This window comes from Neofelis nebulosa, chromosome X (assembly GCF_028018385.1).
Source record: "Neofelis nebulosa isolate mNeoNeb1 chromosome X, mNeoNeb1.pri, whole genome shotgun sequence".
Lineage (NCBI taxonomy): Eukaryota > Metazoa > Chordata > Mammalia > Carnivora > Felidae > Neofelis > Neofelis nebulosa.
Window position 1 is genome coordinate 99,603,184 of NC_080800.1, and position 15,823 is coordinate 99,619,006.

The following is a 15,823-nucleotide window of genomic DNA, read 5'->3' on the forward strand; positions in this document are numbered from 1 at the left end:
AGACTTTACACAACTTTTCTCAAATTTGTTCTTCAATATTATTATGCTGATGTTATTTATAAACAATATAAGTTTTCTTTCCCAATTTGCTTTCCCCTAGAATAAAATACAATTGATTGTTGTTTACTGACCTATTAAATTAATAATTTAATTGATAATATTTTAACTCCCATCTCATTGCATTCATTAGGACCTCTAGGGCAATGATGAAATAGAAATGAGAGTGAAATCTTTATCTGATTTTTTAGTTTAGGGACCAAATGGCCATTATTTCACCATTACATATGATTTTCTTTTGGATGCTATTTATTGAATTATATCACATATTTACTTCTGTTCCTAATTTGCCAAGAGGTTTTTATCAAAATTATGTGCTGGATATTATCAAATGCTTTCTTTACATTTCCTAAAATGGTTGATTGTTATTTTTTTAACCTTTCTTCTGTTAATGTGGTAAGTAAAGTTCTAAAATCAATCTTAAAAAAGATCTTCTATACTTGGAATAAACTTGCCATAGTCCGTTTTACACGATATAGGATTCAGTTTGTAACTTTTTGTTTAAAGTTTTGCACTTATGTTCTTGAATGATATTGGCATATAATCATCTTTCATAATTTTTGGTTTTGGTCAGGTATTGGTGCTGAAAGTATGGTGATTTCATTAGGTAATTGAACTTTTCTCTCTTTTTATTGTTATTATTTTTTAACTTCTTAGTTTATTAATCCTCTGATGAAAAATCTGCACAGTCTCTGCAGAAAAAGTCACTACAGAATCTTTACTCTTCCTGTTGTCCAATCTCCAGCTTACTTTTTATTGGCATCAACATGGGCTTTCACAGTCCCCCTGACTTTCTTTATTCTGCTCTTGTGTTCCTTTCTCTGTTTTCTTGAGCTCTTTTTCTTTTCATACAGGACATGTCTTGAAAGTCTATGTTTGGGTTCATTTTTCTTTGCATCATCCATGGAATCATAAATCATGGCAAAGCCAGTTGTCTTCCCACCACCAAAATGGGTTCTGATTCAAATACAAAGATGGTATCTGGTGTGGTCTTGTACATTTTGGTTAGTTTTTTCCTGAATATTCTGTTTTAGGTACTGTTGCCTTTCTGAGGTGAAGAACATCAATGACCATCTGTTTCTGGTGATGTAGTCGGTTGGTCTTGAACTTTCTGATCTGGATAGTTAGTGTGCTATTCGTGATGGTGGCCAAGCTTCAAGCAGTGAGGGAGGAAAAGAGCTCCCTCTTTTTAAATGTAAGCTGTGTAAGAGTTAAAGATTGCTGATATGATATATTTATGAATCCTTAAATGTTTGGTAAAATTCTCCAGGAAAGGTTCCTGAGCCTGGAGGTTTCTTTGTGGGAACATAATTACAAATTCAATTCCTTTAATAGATTTTTAAATCTTTTTTATTTTGAGAAAGAGAGTGTGTGTGTGTGTGGGGGGGGTGAGAGGCAGAGGGAGAGAGAGAGAATCTTAAGGAGGCTGAATGCCCAGGGTGGGGTGGGGGTCTGGATTCCATGACCATGAGATCATGACCTCATCCAAAGTCAAGAGTCAGATGTTTAATCGACTGAGCCACCCAGGCACCCTTCCTTTTATAGTTTAAAGTTAGGTAAAAATCTGTCTATTTTGCAGGTTAGGAACAATTTTTCCTCTATACTTCTAGATTATTTGGCTTGTGTAATAATTAAATTGATATAAAACAGGTTTAATGGGAGAAATACAAATTTAGTTTTATATATATGGGAGCTTCATAAAAATATGATGTCTCCTGGCAATCAGTTACAGCCTTATATGCCATCCTGAGTTAAGCAATGGGAAAGGGGCTCTTTGCTCCAAAGAGTAGGAGGGCAATTCATAGGAGCATAAGAAGAGCATATGTTTAGTGATTAGATGTTTGTCTTGACATACAGATAGACATTCATATCAAAGTTATCTCTGGTAATAGCTCTCTTTCTGGGGGGCAAAGACCGTATCTAAATTCTTTTGGGTCGTTAAGGGAGAGGTAAAAGTTTTTGAGTGTACGTGGTCTTGATTGCTTTCAGCCCCAAATAATCTACATGCTAAAGTGGCATATTTCAGATTCATGTATTTTGCTTCCCTTCAATTTTAACTAAATTTTCTTTTTGTTTAATATTTTCGTGACTTTTTTTAAAACTTCTTGAGAGAAATGACTAGTTCAGATCACCTTTTTTTAAAGCTCCAAATAGTAGATATTTTAGGCTTGTGACCAATACAGTCTTTTTCACAATTACTCATCTCTTCTATTGTATTTCAAAGGCACCCATAGGCAATACTTAAACAAGTGAGCTTGACTGTATTTTCCTAAGAATGTTAACAAAAACAGGTGACTGGCCTGTGGGCCATTGTTTGTTAGCTCTTTACCTCCATCATTGATTTTTCAGCCTTTTTTTCCCTAAGTTATGCATTTAAGATTATAAATTTTTCTCTAAACCTCAACTTTTAATATAGCTTATTTTCATGATTGTGTAGTTCAAAATACTAAAGATTTCACTGAGATTTCTTTTTTGCCCCATGGTTATTTTGAACTGTATAGCTTAGTTTCAAAACATGTAAGCGTTTTTAAAGTTACATTTTGTTGTTTTCTAGATTAATTACACTGTGGGCAGAGAGCATGTTCTATGTAATTTAAAGCTTTATGGTCATTTTTGGTATAATTTTGTAAAATTCCACATAACTCTTTAGTTCGTTGTGCTGTTTATATGTACTAATTACATGTAATTTGTTAACAATTTTATTTATAATGTCTCTATTTTATTTGTTTTCTTATTTATCAGTAAGCGAGATAATTGTGTTCAAAATCTCCCACTATGGATGTGAATTTGTCCATTTCCATTCTCTGTGTGTGTGTGTGTGTGTGTGTGTGTGTGTGTTTATATTTTTCCCCCAGTTTTATTGATATATAATAGAATACAGCATTTGTATAAGCTTACAGTGTACAGCATAATGACTTGTCTTACATATATTGTGAAATCCACAGGTTTAGTTCACATCCATTATCTCATGTAGATACACAAAAAGAAAAGGAAAAGAAATATTTTTTGTGACCTGGAACTTTTCATGTTTACTCTTTTAATGTACCATTCAGCAGTGTTAACTATAGCCATACTGTTATATATTACGTCCCTATTATTTATTTCTCTTCTAACAGGAAATCTGTGCCTTTTGACCACCTTTTTTTCCATTTTCAATACTGTGAAATTTTCCTTCCATATTTTGAAGCTATGCTAATGGTTCCTATGAGTTTAGAACTGTGTTATCTTCTTAATGGATTGACTCCTTTATTGTAATGAAGCATCCCTCTCTGTCTTTGGCGTTAGTTCTTTCCTTTAAGTTTACTCCACTGAGTTTTACATAGTATTATAGTAGACTAGCTGTGTCAGCTTCCTTTTGTTTTAAGTGTGCATGGCATATCTTTTTACTTTCAACTTTCTGTTTTCTTCTATTTAAGATGTGTTTCCTTTAAGAAGCATATATATTTGTATTTAGTTTGACAATTGTTTGGCTGGAATATCTTGTTTGTTTAGATTCTCTATAATCAGTACATATATTTTCATTTAAATCTATATTCCTCAACCCATCCAATGTCTTCCATCCATTTTAAGTTCTTGTCTTCTTTCTTATCTTGCCTTCTTTTGGATTTACTATCCATTTTGTATTTTTTATTTTTTCCATTTTCTTTTGCATGCTCACTATATACTTTTTAATTATTTTGTTAATGGCTACCCTAGATATTACAGCATCTATCCATGGTTTCTTCTGACCTTCAAATACAATAACTCCATTTATTACTTTCCAACTTGTGTGCTGTTTGAATTGTGTGTTTTAAATTCAGAAATATATATATTTTTAATTTTAATGTTTATTTATTTTTGAGAGACAGAGACAGAGCATGAGCATGGGAGGGGCAGAGAGAGAGGGAGTCAGAATCTGAAGCAGGCTCCAGGCTCTGAGCTGTCAACACAGAGCCCCATGTGGGGCTTGAACTCAGAAACTGTGAGATCATGGCCTGAGCCAAAATCGGATGCTTAACTGACTGAGCCACCCAGGTGCTCCTAAATTCAGAAATATTTTAAACTCAATCAGATATTATTATCATTGTTGTTGTTTACAGTCAATAGTCCTCTGGATTTACCCCAAAATTTCTGCTTTCCCATCTCCTCCTTTCTTCCTTTATTTCTGTGTTTGTATCTGGGATTATTTTCCTTCTTCCTGAAGAGCATCCTTTTAGTATTTCCCTCAGTGTAAGTCTGGGTGGTAAAAAACCAATTTTGGTTTGGGTTTATAATTATTTTCTTTTGGCATTTTGAGATTACTGTTTGCTTTTCTCGTAGATTTTGTTGTCTTTGTTGAGGTAAGCAGCAAATATGATTATTAACATGCTGGACATCATCTATTATTATTCTTTTTTTATTTCTTGAGATAAAACTTTTTAAACCATTTTAATATATACAATTTCATAGTTTTTAGTATTCTGATTTCCTTTAAGATTTTTTTCATCAGTTTTACTATGAGTGGTTTTAATTATTATATTTCCTGTTTCAAATTCATAGGGCATTTTGAATCATTTATTTGATGTCTTTCTCTAGTTTCAGAATGTGTTCAGTCATATCCCCTCTATTCTTTATTTTCTCTTCCCCTCTTGAGACTTACTTTATTTTTTTCCCACTCTTTTGTCTCTTCATGGTTCTTTTTGCCTATTTTTTAATGACCTACTTTATAGTTTACTGAATTTCTTTTCAGATATATTGTCATTTACTATTAAATTCATCATATGAATTTGTAATTATGGTTGCTGTATTTTTAGTTTTAGAAATTTTATTTTTTAAACTAGAAAGTTTTCTCCACACATTCTTGGCATTTTTCTTTTATTTCATTGAATATATTCACCATGCTTATTAAAAAGATCTGTGTCTGATATCTCCATTAATTTTATTTTCTGATATTTCTTTTTATTTTCTCTATCATTTTTTAATATTTTTTCCTCATCTGTGTACTGTTCTTTGATTTAGTGATGGATATTGTACATAAAAAACTGTAGAAGGAGTGCCTGGGTGGCTCAGTTGGTTAAGCGTCCGACTTCAGCTCAGGTCATGATCTCATGGCTTGTAGGTTGGAGCCCTGTGTCAGGCTCTATGCTGACAGTTCAGAGCCTGGAGCCTGCTTCAGATTCTGTGTCTCCCTCGCTCTCTGCCCCTCCCCCACTCACACTCTGTCTCTCTCTCTCTCTCTCTTAGAAATAAATAAACATTTAAAAATTAATTAAAAATAGACATTAAGAAACTATAGAAAGCATTTGAGCCCTGAAATGACAGTATCTTCCTTAGGCACCCCTCCTCCCACCCCACTCTTTTTAGCTAACAGATGGCTATCGGAACTCACAGTCCTGGATCATCTTAATCCAATTTCAGTGACTAGTAGGCATACATTCTGAGTGATTTGGTCTATTTATAAATTCATCCCTTATTCCTAGGATTTAAACCTTTGTGGCCCCAACCTAAAGCTGTTATCAGCATGCACTCCCTCCTCCACAGTAGACTCTGGACTTTAGTTTTTGTCCCACAACCTCTTCAGATTTTCAAGTGTATTATTTAGTTTTCAGCTTCTAAGCTGTGTGTTCCAGAATGAAAGGTCCAGGTCACCTGTCTTGTTTTTCTTCTCCTTTTGTATCTTTATTCTACAAGTTTTAACCACCTTGTTAATTCTCCAACTTAGAGATGACTGTTCAAATATTTATGCCAGGTTTCCTGGTTGTTTTGGGGGAAAGATTGTCCTTAATACCTAGTTTACCTTTATATGAAGTAGAAATCTGCTATTTGTTTTTAAAATGTCTTCTTGGCCAAATTAAAAAAAAAAAACAACTTAGAAACTTTCATCAGATCTTCAGAGTCTTTTTGTGGAAATTTTGCTTATGCATGAAATTCATAGTTTTAATAGCCACTAATTAAGATGATACAAAAGAAATATAGGCTCCTGTCCTTCTAAGGAGCTTTATTTTCAGTTACTAAGTCCTACGTAGTTACTAAGTCCTAAGTAGTTAGTGATTTGTAGTATATTCCTTTTGTTGTTGTTGCTGTTGTTGTTGTTGTTGTTGTTATTATTACATGGGGCTCAAACTTAGAACCCTGAGATCAAGAATCACATGCTCTACTGACTGAGCCAGCCAGGCACTTCTGTAGAATATTGTTTTTATGCTAGGCTTTGATTGGGTGGATAACCTCCACATAGTAGTTGAGAATTCACATAGAAGTTAAGGGCTGGAGCTAGGGTTTGGTAGATGGAGATCACCAGAGGGAGGGAGAAGGGTATTGCTTGTATGGAACCACATAAGCTAGGGTTTAGTCACCACTGAACCTATTTAATTCATACCATGGTGACTGAATAGTTTATCCCTTAATCCTTCTTTCCCTTGATTTGTTGTTAATACTAATCAGGCTGTGCTGGAAGCTTGGGAATTCATTGGTGCACATTGTAAAACATGTGTTAATTTGATTGCCTGTGATTTCTGTGGCAGACCCAGGAGTGCAGCAAACATACAGGTGATTGTATAAAGTCTGCAGAGTCCCCCAGTTGGGTGTTTTACAATCAGCTCTACCTCAAGAGTATCTCAGTTAATCTAGCTGTTTTCTTCTAATACTCAGTTGGAGAATCCTGCGTACTCACTACCCCTTGCGTTAGTACCTGAGTGAGATGACTGTGAGTATAACCCTAAAGCATAAGCCACACTGGTAAAGATTAAGAAGGGCCCACATTGTACCTGCCTATTCAGCATGCTGATTTCACCTGCCTGAAGTGACTGCTTTTTGGAGCTCAGTATTTTTTCTTGTGAATTTGCCAGAGATGCATGAGGCATCTTGGTCAACTCCTCAGGGTCTAGAGCCTGTATCTTTGAGGCTCTCTGTGGCTCTGTATCTCTGGTGGGTGTAAGGAAAGGAGGCAAGGTAGTATAGTGACCATGAACTTAATTTCATAAACTCAGTTGTACAAGATATATTTTATGTGTTTCCTGTAAGTCAAATTTCATCTATTCTGAGCATCCAGTTTATCAGGCTGGTTGGAAATTCAGTCTAAATTATTATTGGTCTTTTTCCTATCACTTTACCCTCCTACATTGTGTTATGGTCCTGAGAGTCTGGCGCCAAACAGGACATGCAGGAAGGACGTTGATCTTTTGTTTGTACTGATGTACTCCTCATACATACACTGACCCACTCCTCATCCAAGCCTGCATCATCTCTTGAAGGTAAGGTCCACTGTGGCTTCCATGGATTTTTGCTGAGTTTTAGAGCCTCTAGGATTTAGCATCTTTGTAGACCTCTGGGCACATATTTTCCTCTGAGGTCTTTTTTTTTTTTTTTAATCATTTTTAAGGTTTATTTTTGAGAGAGAGAGAGTGCAAGCAGCAGAGAGGTCGAGAAAAGGGGAGACACAGAACCAGAAGCAGGCTCCAGGCTCTGAACTGTCAGCACAGAGCCTGACGTGGGGCTTGAACTTACTAGCCATGTGATCACGACCTGCGGGGAAGTTGGATGCTTAACCGACTGAGCCACCCAGGCGCCCCTCCTCTGAGGTCTTGATGCCATGACAGGGTGCTTTGAGGGAGAGAGCATCCAAACGTGGTTCCCACTTCAGTCTCTTAGAATTTTTTCTTCATTTGTGGAAGCAAAGGTGAACGTGTAACGAAAGTACTCTGAAGTTACCTTGAAACTGTAAACATCTCTTTCTTCCACTGGATGAAAGGGGGCTGTGGGAAGCTGTCAACTCTAAGACACAGAGGTGCGGAGACTGGACTTTATAATCATTAGTTGATTTCCTGATTACCTATTGGGTGTCAGATCCTGTGCAATGAATAAAATTTACTTTGTGTTCTCAGGGAGGTGATGTTCCTAGTGGGGGAATAAAGAATATAGTAGAAAAAGGGGTTCTTATTACTAATGACCTCAACTTCCCAGGCAACCATCTTAACTCTTCGCTCTCAAATTGCCTTTTTAAAGTTCCACTGGTAATTATGAGTCAGTCATTCTTTGGGGGTGTTTGGCCTATAACGGTGGGGATGGCTGAATGTGTCTATTTTTGTACTAGGTGTTCTTGGGCTGTGGTCTCAAAGGATGGAACCGTGTGGCTCAGGCAGTTTTCTGAAATCTGTGGCTTTACAAGACTTCCTGCTGTAGATAAGGACACTGACTTCTCTTATCTGCTTGTCCCTAGGTGCCTCTTTCTGGCGAGATAGTGAATTTACCTGCAGAGTTGGATTGCTTTTATCCCTGAACTATATACTGCAGACACTTGAGATTAGTGCCAGGAGAGGAGAAAGGGTAATTGTTTCTGGGGAAAAGAATTGTGTAGGTAGTAGTTGTTTAAAAAAAAAAACTGGGGGCTAGAGTGGTAGTTAGTCAAATATGGCTGCCAGACAGCAGAGAAAGAGCCTTTTAGCATCTTTTTCAACGAGCTCTGTACTGACGTGCTTTGTACTCTGACAGTTATTCTAGGGAAGAGTGCTTAAAATGTTACAGCCTTTTAAAAAAATTCCTCACCTGTTTTAGTTGTATATCACGTTTTTGTTGAGTCTTCTGGAATGCTAGGGATATCAGGGTTTTATGAATTCAGTGATACTGCATTGTAAATCAGAAAGTTGGCGTTCTTGGCCCACACCGTTTTAATTTTCTAAGCATCTGAGCAAACTACAACTATTACCTCAGAGATATCTGAATGCTCTTCTTGTTAAGTATACATTTATCCTAAAAAACTTGGTTCTGGAGAGAGCCTTTTATGTGCAATTTTGACTTTATATTTTGTAAACCCATATTGATTTTTTTTCCATCTCCATAGAAGTGGGATTCCTTTCCAGAGCTTTAGGCCCTTTAAGAAATGTGAGTACATCTAAATGGAACTTCTAGAAAGAGCCCTTAAAACTGTCCTAATAATTTAGGGGTATCAGGGTTACAAGCATTCCTTTTCAATTAGGCAGAAGGGAATTAATTAATTGTGAGGAAAAAGCGTGTTAAGCCACATTCTCCCAGCAGGAATGGTTAGTTTCTTAAATATCTGTATTCCTGTCACTTGGGATGTACAGTTGACCTTTGAACAGTATGAGTTTGAACTGTGTGGGTCCACTTAGATGTGGATTTTTTTACAGTATTGTAAATGTATTTTCTTTATGATTTTAATATTTTTTCTCTGGCTTACTTTAAGAGTACAGTATATCATTCCTATAACCTACATGTATGTATTAACTGTTTGTTGTTAGTAAGACTTCTGTTCAACAATAGGCTGTTAGTAGTTATGCTTTTGAGGAGTCAGAAGTTTTATATGGAATTTTGACTACTTAGGGGCTAGAGCTGCTAAGGCCCCTGTTTTTCAAAGGTCCAACAGTATTTATGTGAGAAATAAGCGCAACAGGCATATTTGGGGAGTAGATATAGTAGGTCCTCTGGTCTCTGAGATTTTTCTCACTGGATGGTCCATCTCCTTAGCTTCTTTGGAGACGCCACATGCTTTCTGTATCCTCACAAAACTTGTTTTTAGTAAGGAATCCAAAGTAGGAATTCATAGTAGAGTGTGAATAACTTAACGACTTAACCTGCCCCTCTCCTAAGTCATTTTCATGTGAAAAAGCTGACAAAGCCCCAAAGAAAGCCTCTCACAGGAGATTTTCAGTTATCAGTTCTTCAGTGGAAAGGGTATTTATTAACAAGTAATATCTTTCTGTACCTCCTTCTCCCCCCACCCAATATTCAATCGGGGTTCCCCTAGTCTCTTTTAATCTGATGTCTGATATCCACACTGAGTGGCAGTTGAACTGTGGCTGACCAAGTCTCTAACTTGCTCTGTGACACTGTGTGTTGGGGGGAGTTGGGGGGGGGAGCTGGTGGTGTGGTAGAGACTGGCCTTGCAAAACAGAGGAGTAGTGACGAGAGAGGAAGTAAGTTTAGCAAATCACATGGACATCCACTTTGGACCTTTTGGAAACACAGGCCTAGTTTCTACTTCTTATAACAAGAGTCTTATGACTCTTTTGATTAAGTAATGTAAAGTATGTAATTTAGTACATTTGGAGACAGGCCAGTGTGGGCCTCTGTATAATTCTTTTTTTTTTTAAGTTTATTTATTTATTTTTTGAGAGAAAGAAAGAGCGTGAATACGAGTGGGGGAGGGGCAGGGAGCGAGAGAATCCTGAGCAGGGTCCATGCTGTGCACAGAGACTGACACAGGGCTCAGACCCACAAACTGCAAAATCATGACCTGAGCTGAAATTAAGAGTACGATGCTTAACCAATTGAGCCACCCAGGTGCCCCTCATTCTGACTTCTTGCCTGTATATTCGTGGGATGAATCCTTTACCTTCTGTAGCCTTCAATTCCTCAAATGTAAAATGAGGGGTGCCTGGGTGGCTCAGTCGGTTGAGCGTCCGACTTCAGCTCAGGTCACGATCTCGCGGTCCACGAGTTCGAGCCCCGCGTCAGGCTCTGGGCTGATGGCTCAGAGCCTGGAGCTTGCTTCTGATTCTGTGTCTCCCTCTCTCTCTGCCCCTCCCCCGTTCATGCTGTGTCTCTCTCTGTCTCAAAAATAAATAAACGTTAAAAAAAAAATTAAAAAAAAAATGTAAAATGAGACTCCTGCTTTCCACTGTCCAAAGATGCCACAAAGAACAAATGAAGTAATAGATATAAAAGCATGTTGCAAACCCAAAAGCTATAAAGAGCTATTAAAGCTATATAAAGCTCAGGATAATAGTTTAAGAACATTTAGCTGATATCTTTAACTCCCTTCTCCCTGTTCTTCCCTGATGTTACATTGCCTTTCACTTCTTTGTTTGGGAAAGGACACACTAATGTAAAACTGGCGGTATAGTGTGGTTAGACAGAAATAATTGAGTGCCCCTGGGCAGTGACAAAGGGCCCATTGTTTAGGGTGGCCCTGTACTTGCCTTAATGGACTGCTCATCACCTTGAAATTCTGAATTTTTGAATAAAGTGTTCCCACATTTACATTTTGCACTCAGTCTTCTAGATTTTGTAGCTAGTCTTGCTCCAGGGTTGTTCTCTGTTCCTTTGTGGAGTTGGAACCAGAAGTTTCTTTATAACCCACTGGGAGGAGGAGTATATGGAAGTTAGCTGAGAGTCTGGCTGGGAAGTTGGCCAGAGTGGGTTTAATGTCGGTAGTTAAGTAGCTACCTAGACGAGCATTGTGGGGTGGCCGGTCTGGATTGAGGACCAAATGTTAAAGCCAAACGTTGTGCTAACAAGTGCTATGGTGGAGCCTAACCAGGAGTGAGGACCATTGGGCCTTGACTATACTAAAAGAAAACAGCTTAGAATTCACCAGCAAATGCTAACAGAGTGAACCGTCACCAGGTGGGCAAGGCCCATTGCCACACAGACCCAAGGAATGAGGAAGTCAGAGGAGAGTTATAAGTAGCTGTGAGTGATTGTGAGTTCCCCTCTCATTTTCTCCTGCTATAAGCTTATGTAATGGTTACATGGGAAAAGTGGAAGTCAGTGAATTGAGTTCATAAAGCAGTTGTATTCTTTCCATCTCCCTCTCTGCATACTCAAACCTGCATCATGGTTTGTTCTTTCTTTGCCACTGAGTGATGTACTGGAAGCTTCTATAGTTCTGGGATAATTAAAAATCCCCTGGTCACATTTGGCCACAAGAATAGTCTCATTTCAGTAATTAAAATGCCAAGTCCTATGTACTAGTCAATATTGTGAACTTCATTTTGAAGTTAAAACTCATTCCATCTCTGAGCATGGTCAGTTTCAGACTTAACTGTAGTAGACAAGGAACATATTTTCACCTTCACATCTCCTCGTTGTGCTCCTCCTTCTCCCAATTTCTGAGCCACATTTTTGAACTCTTTGGGAAGTGGTCGGTGGAAGGATGATACATAAGGAATGAGAAAAGACTTATCTGAAAGGGCTTTCTGTGGTTTGACTTTAATGTACCTATTTGGCAGGTGTTTAAACCTTACTCCTGATTTGTTTTTCTGTTACTGTATTCTGTTTTGAGTTATTTAGTGATCTCTACTTCTAGATTCCTTAACAAAGTTAATGTTTGTCTTCTGGATTGCTATTAAAGAAGTCCCTCCCACTCAACCAACTCCTAATTCTGATTTAAAAAACAAAAACAAAAACAAAAAACCCAAACCAAATAAAACAAGACAAAAAACCCCTTCATTCACTTGTGCTGAGGTCCCATTGCCCTTTTGTGATGGAGTACTTAAGGAAGCTCACTTCTGATCTATGGTAGGTTGAATAATAGTTTCCCAAAGATTTTAGTGTCCCAGTCTTCTGGAACCTGTGAATATGGTACCTTACTTGATAAAAGAGACTTTGCAGATGTGATTAGGGATTTTGAGATGAGGAGATTATCCTGGGTTATCAGGGAGTTCTCTGTATCATTACAAGGGTTCTTATAATAGGGAGGCTAGAGGTCAAAGGGCAGAGAAGGCAATGTAACAGTGGAAGTAGAGATTCAGGTGCTGTGGCCATAGCCAAGGAATGTTCACCCTCTCTAGAAGTACGAATGGACAAGAATGGATTCTCCCTTTAAGCCTTCCAAAGGAACCAGTTTTGCAAACACCTTTTTTAGCCCTGTAAAACTAATTTTAGACTTCTGACTTTGGTTTAGGGCCCTCAGTTTATGGTAATTGTTACAGGAGCAACAGGAAAGAGCTTCATGTCTAAAAGCAATACAATGCAAAGTTAATGTGGACAGATTGTTAGACTGTAGGCTAGTGTTAGTGTGCCATCTTCTCTTCACTCTATTCTTAGAGCAGCTAGCCAGCTGCAACCTGTTGCCCTTTAGATTTCCAAGTAGACACTAGCTTCTTGTGACCCCTAATTTGCAGGGGATGCAAAGTAAGCTCTCTGAATGTTCTTCTTGAGGACCCTCTCACTTGAGTTGAGCTAAGAGGAAAACACCAACTCCCTTCTCTTATGGGGAGAAGGAAGAGAAATGTTACTAGAAATCAACGATCTTTCTGAAAGAGATCATTACTTTCCATTTTCCAATCCATCGTCAGCCTCAACTCAGTGATGCCAGAGGTGGATATTCTTTGAAATTTTTGCATTGGTTATTCACGAGCCTCAGTTTGGAATATAAGCATACTAGCAAATAGGTTTTTTTTATACTTAATCTTCTGAGGTGTCAGATTAAACCGATCATAAAGACCAGATGCCATCTTGGGGATGAGCAGTAGGATGGAGAGCGCATTTTAAAGACTGAATTAAGAGTTTAAATTATTAGATTAGACTAAAATGAACAAACTAGATAATTTTTTCTCTTCTATCAAATGATCAACTTTGTGAGAGTTTATGCACACTATCAGCTCAATTATGGAATAAATTAATAAGCTGCATTTTCTTTATGCATCTGCATGCAGTGTGACTTGTTTTATCCTACTCTGTGTCTGATTTTTGAGTACCTAATGGTTGGCAATGTTGGCAGTGCTTCCTCAATGTGAGGACTATTGTGGAGTCTATTTAAATTTATGCAATCAGGGGCGCCTGGGTGGCTCAGTCGGTTAAGCATCCGACTTCGGCTCAGGTCATGATCTCACGGTCCGTGAGTTCGAGCCCCACGTCAGGCTCTGTGCTGACAGCTCAGAGCCTGGAGCCTGTTTCAGATTCTGTGTCTCCCTCTCTCTCTGACCCTCCCCCGTGCATGCTGTTTCTCCCTGTCTCAAAAATAAATAAACGTTAAAAAATTTTTTTTTTAAATTTATGCAATCAGTTTCTATAGCAATCACTATGGTAAAGACTTTTACTGAGTGCTAAAAATATGGAACTCTATAGGTAGTACCTGACCCGTGGTGTAGAAAAGAAGACCCATCTATATGTCTAATATTTTTAGTATCTAGGTGGCCATAGTGGGATAAAACACCTTCAAAGAGATATGTGTAAAGGAAAATGAAGAATTATATCCCCATACTATAGACAGCCCCATTTTGTAGGACTCTTGGTAATAATCTTCATACCCTGCTTAAGCTCTCTGTCCATACATGCTGTGCCTGCTCACTCTATGTAATATCTCAAGTGAGAAAAAAAGTATAAAAATAAAAACCCAGAAACATCTGTTGGATCTGAAAAAGCATGGTGCTGATTTACATCCAGAACCATCATCAGCTGAGAAATGAATGAACAGGATGGCATGTTTAATGCATAGTGTACAGAATCTTAGGTGTAAGTGTCTCATCTTTGAACAGAATGGCTATTATACCTATTTCTCAGATAGTAATTAATCAAATAAATCTTACACTTAGATCACAAGTGATTTCAGGAAGCTGACATTATGAATTTGATTCTGGCAGAGTGATTTTTATAAAGTAAGTGACTGCATGGGTTTTATTAGCAATACATGTGATATCCAAAAGGGATAGACTGGGAGTTAAGACACATAGGTTCTAAACCCACCTTTGTTGTGTGTTAGCTATTTGATCTCGAACAATTCACAATGTACCTGGGCCTATTCATTTTCATCCATGAAATGTAGATGATAATCCCTGCCCTGCTCATCTCACTGGGTAATTGTGAGCCTCAAATGAGGAAATACACATGAAAGAGCTTCATGTAATGTAAAGTGCTTTTCACATAAGAAGTGTTACTGTGTTAGCTTTAGAATGACTCATGTGTGTGTGTTTATTGAATTCTCTTTACCTCTCATTTTCCCCTCTGAGGAATTCCCATTACTGTCTTAAGGATGGTCTATTTTTAGTGTGCCATCTTGTGTGTGGTCTACTATTTTAGTTTCTCAAGACATTTCCCTTTGTATCTAATGGATTTCCCTTATAGGAATGGATGGTAAGAGTCTGTTCTGCCACCTGAAAGTGTTTCAAAATTTGTCTCTTCTTATGTTGGAACTACTGTATTTACTGATATATATACTTTTTTTTTTTGCATGTTCTTTTTCTCTCTTCCTAGTCTCAATAATTAAATACAAGTTTGTTCTTCTCTATTATTTTATTGTTGGAAGAATGTTAATTGCTAGTATCAATTAAATTCTAAACTTTGAAATGTGCGTCAGAACAATTTAAGGGACATAAACTATGTTGATTATAGTAAACCAAGGTGTATTAGTCAGGATAAGCTAGGTTATGCTGCAGGAACAAAGGACTCTGAAATCTTAGTGGTTTCAAACATGAAAGCTTTATTTCCTGGATTCCCATGCTACACATCCATTTCAGGCCTTTGGGGTTTCTGCTCTGTGTTGCCATCACCCTCACTCTGTGACTTTGGGTGATGGAGGTGCAAATATAGGGAACAATGAAGAGACTTCTGAAGGTTCTTACAATGACAGTTGTCTGGTTCAAAATTGGCATGTATCACGTCCATTCACAACTCTTTGCACAGAAGTGGTCATTTGGAATCACTGGGAACCACAAGGAAGGCAGGATGTACAACTACATGCCTGGAAGAGGGAAAAACTAAACATTTTGACAAGTTTAACTAAATTGCTCATGCTTTTTTGAGGCCTCTGTTTTACAACAGAGGAATCATTTATCAGTTTTGCTGTGGATTGTCTTTCTGGTGCCTGGATGATTGTTAATTCACCTCTGAGATCTCATTTATAGAGTTAAATTCCAAGGTAAAGTCAATATAAGCATTCTTTCTGAAGTCTTCCTCTCGTGCCAGTGATGCCCCTTGTCATTATTTGATGGCAGGATGTGGTCATCTCCAACCTCCTATGTTTTCTCCTCTAAATGGTATTAGTCAAAAATGGCACACGACTTAACAGTTGTAAGAAAACAGGATTCTAGTTTGTTCAGAAAATGTAGTGTATATGATCTCTTCGATCCAG

General features: G+C 37.6%; 1 pseudogene; it reads right to left on the minus strand.

Annotated features, from left to right (window-relative positions):
• Nucleotides 1-803: 803 nt before the first annotated feature.
• The window catches only part of LOC131502133 (small ribosomal subunit protein eS24-like), a 34,584-nt pseudogene continuing 19,564 nt past the window's right edge, over nt 804-15,823 (minus strand).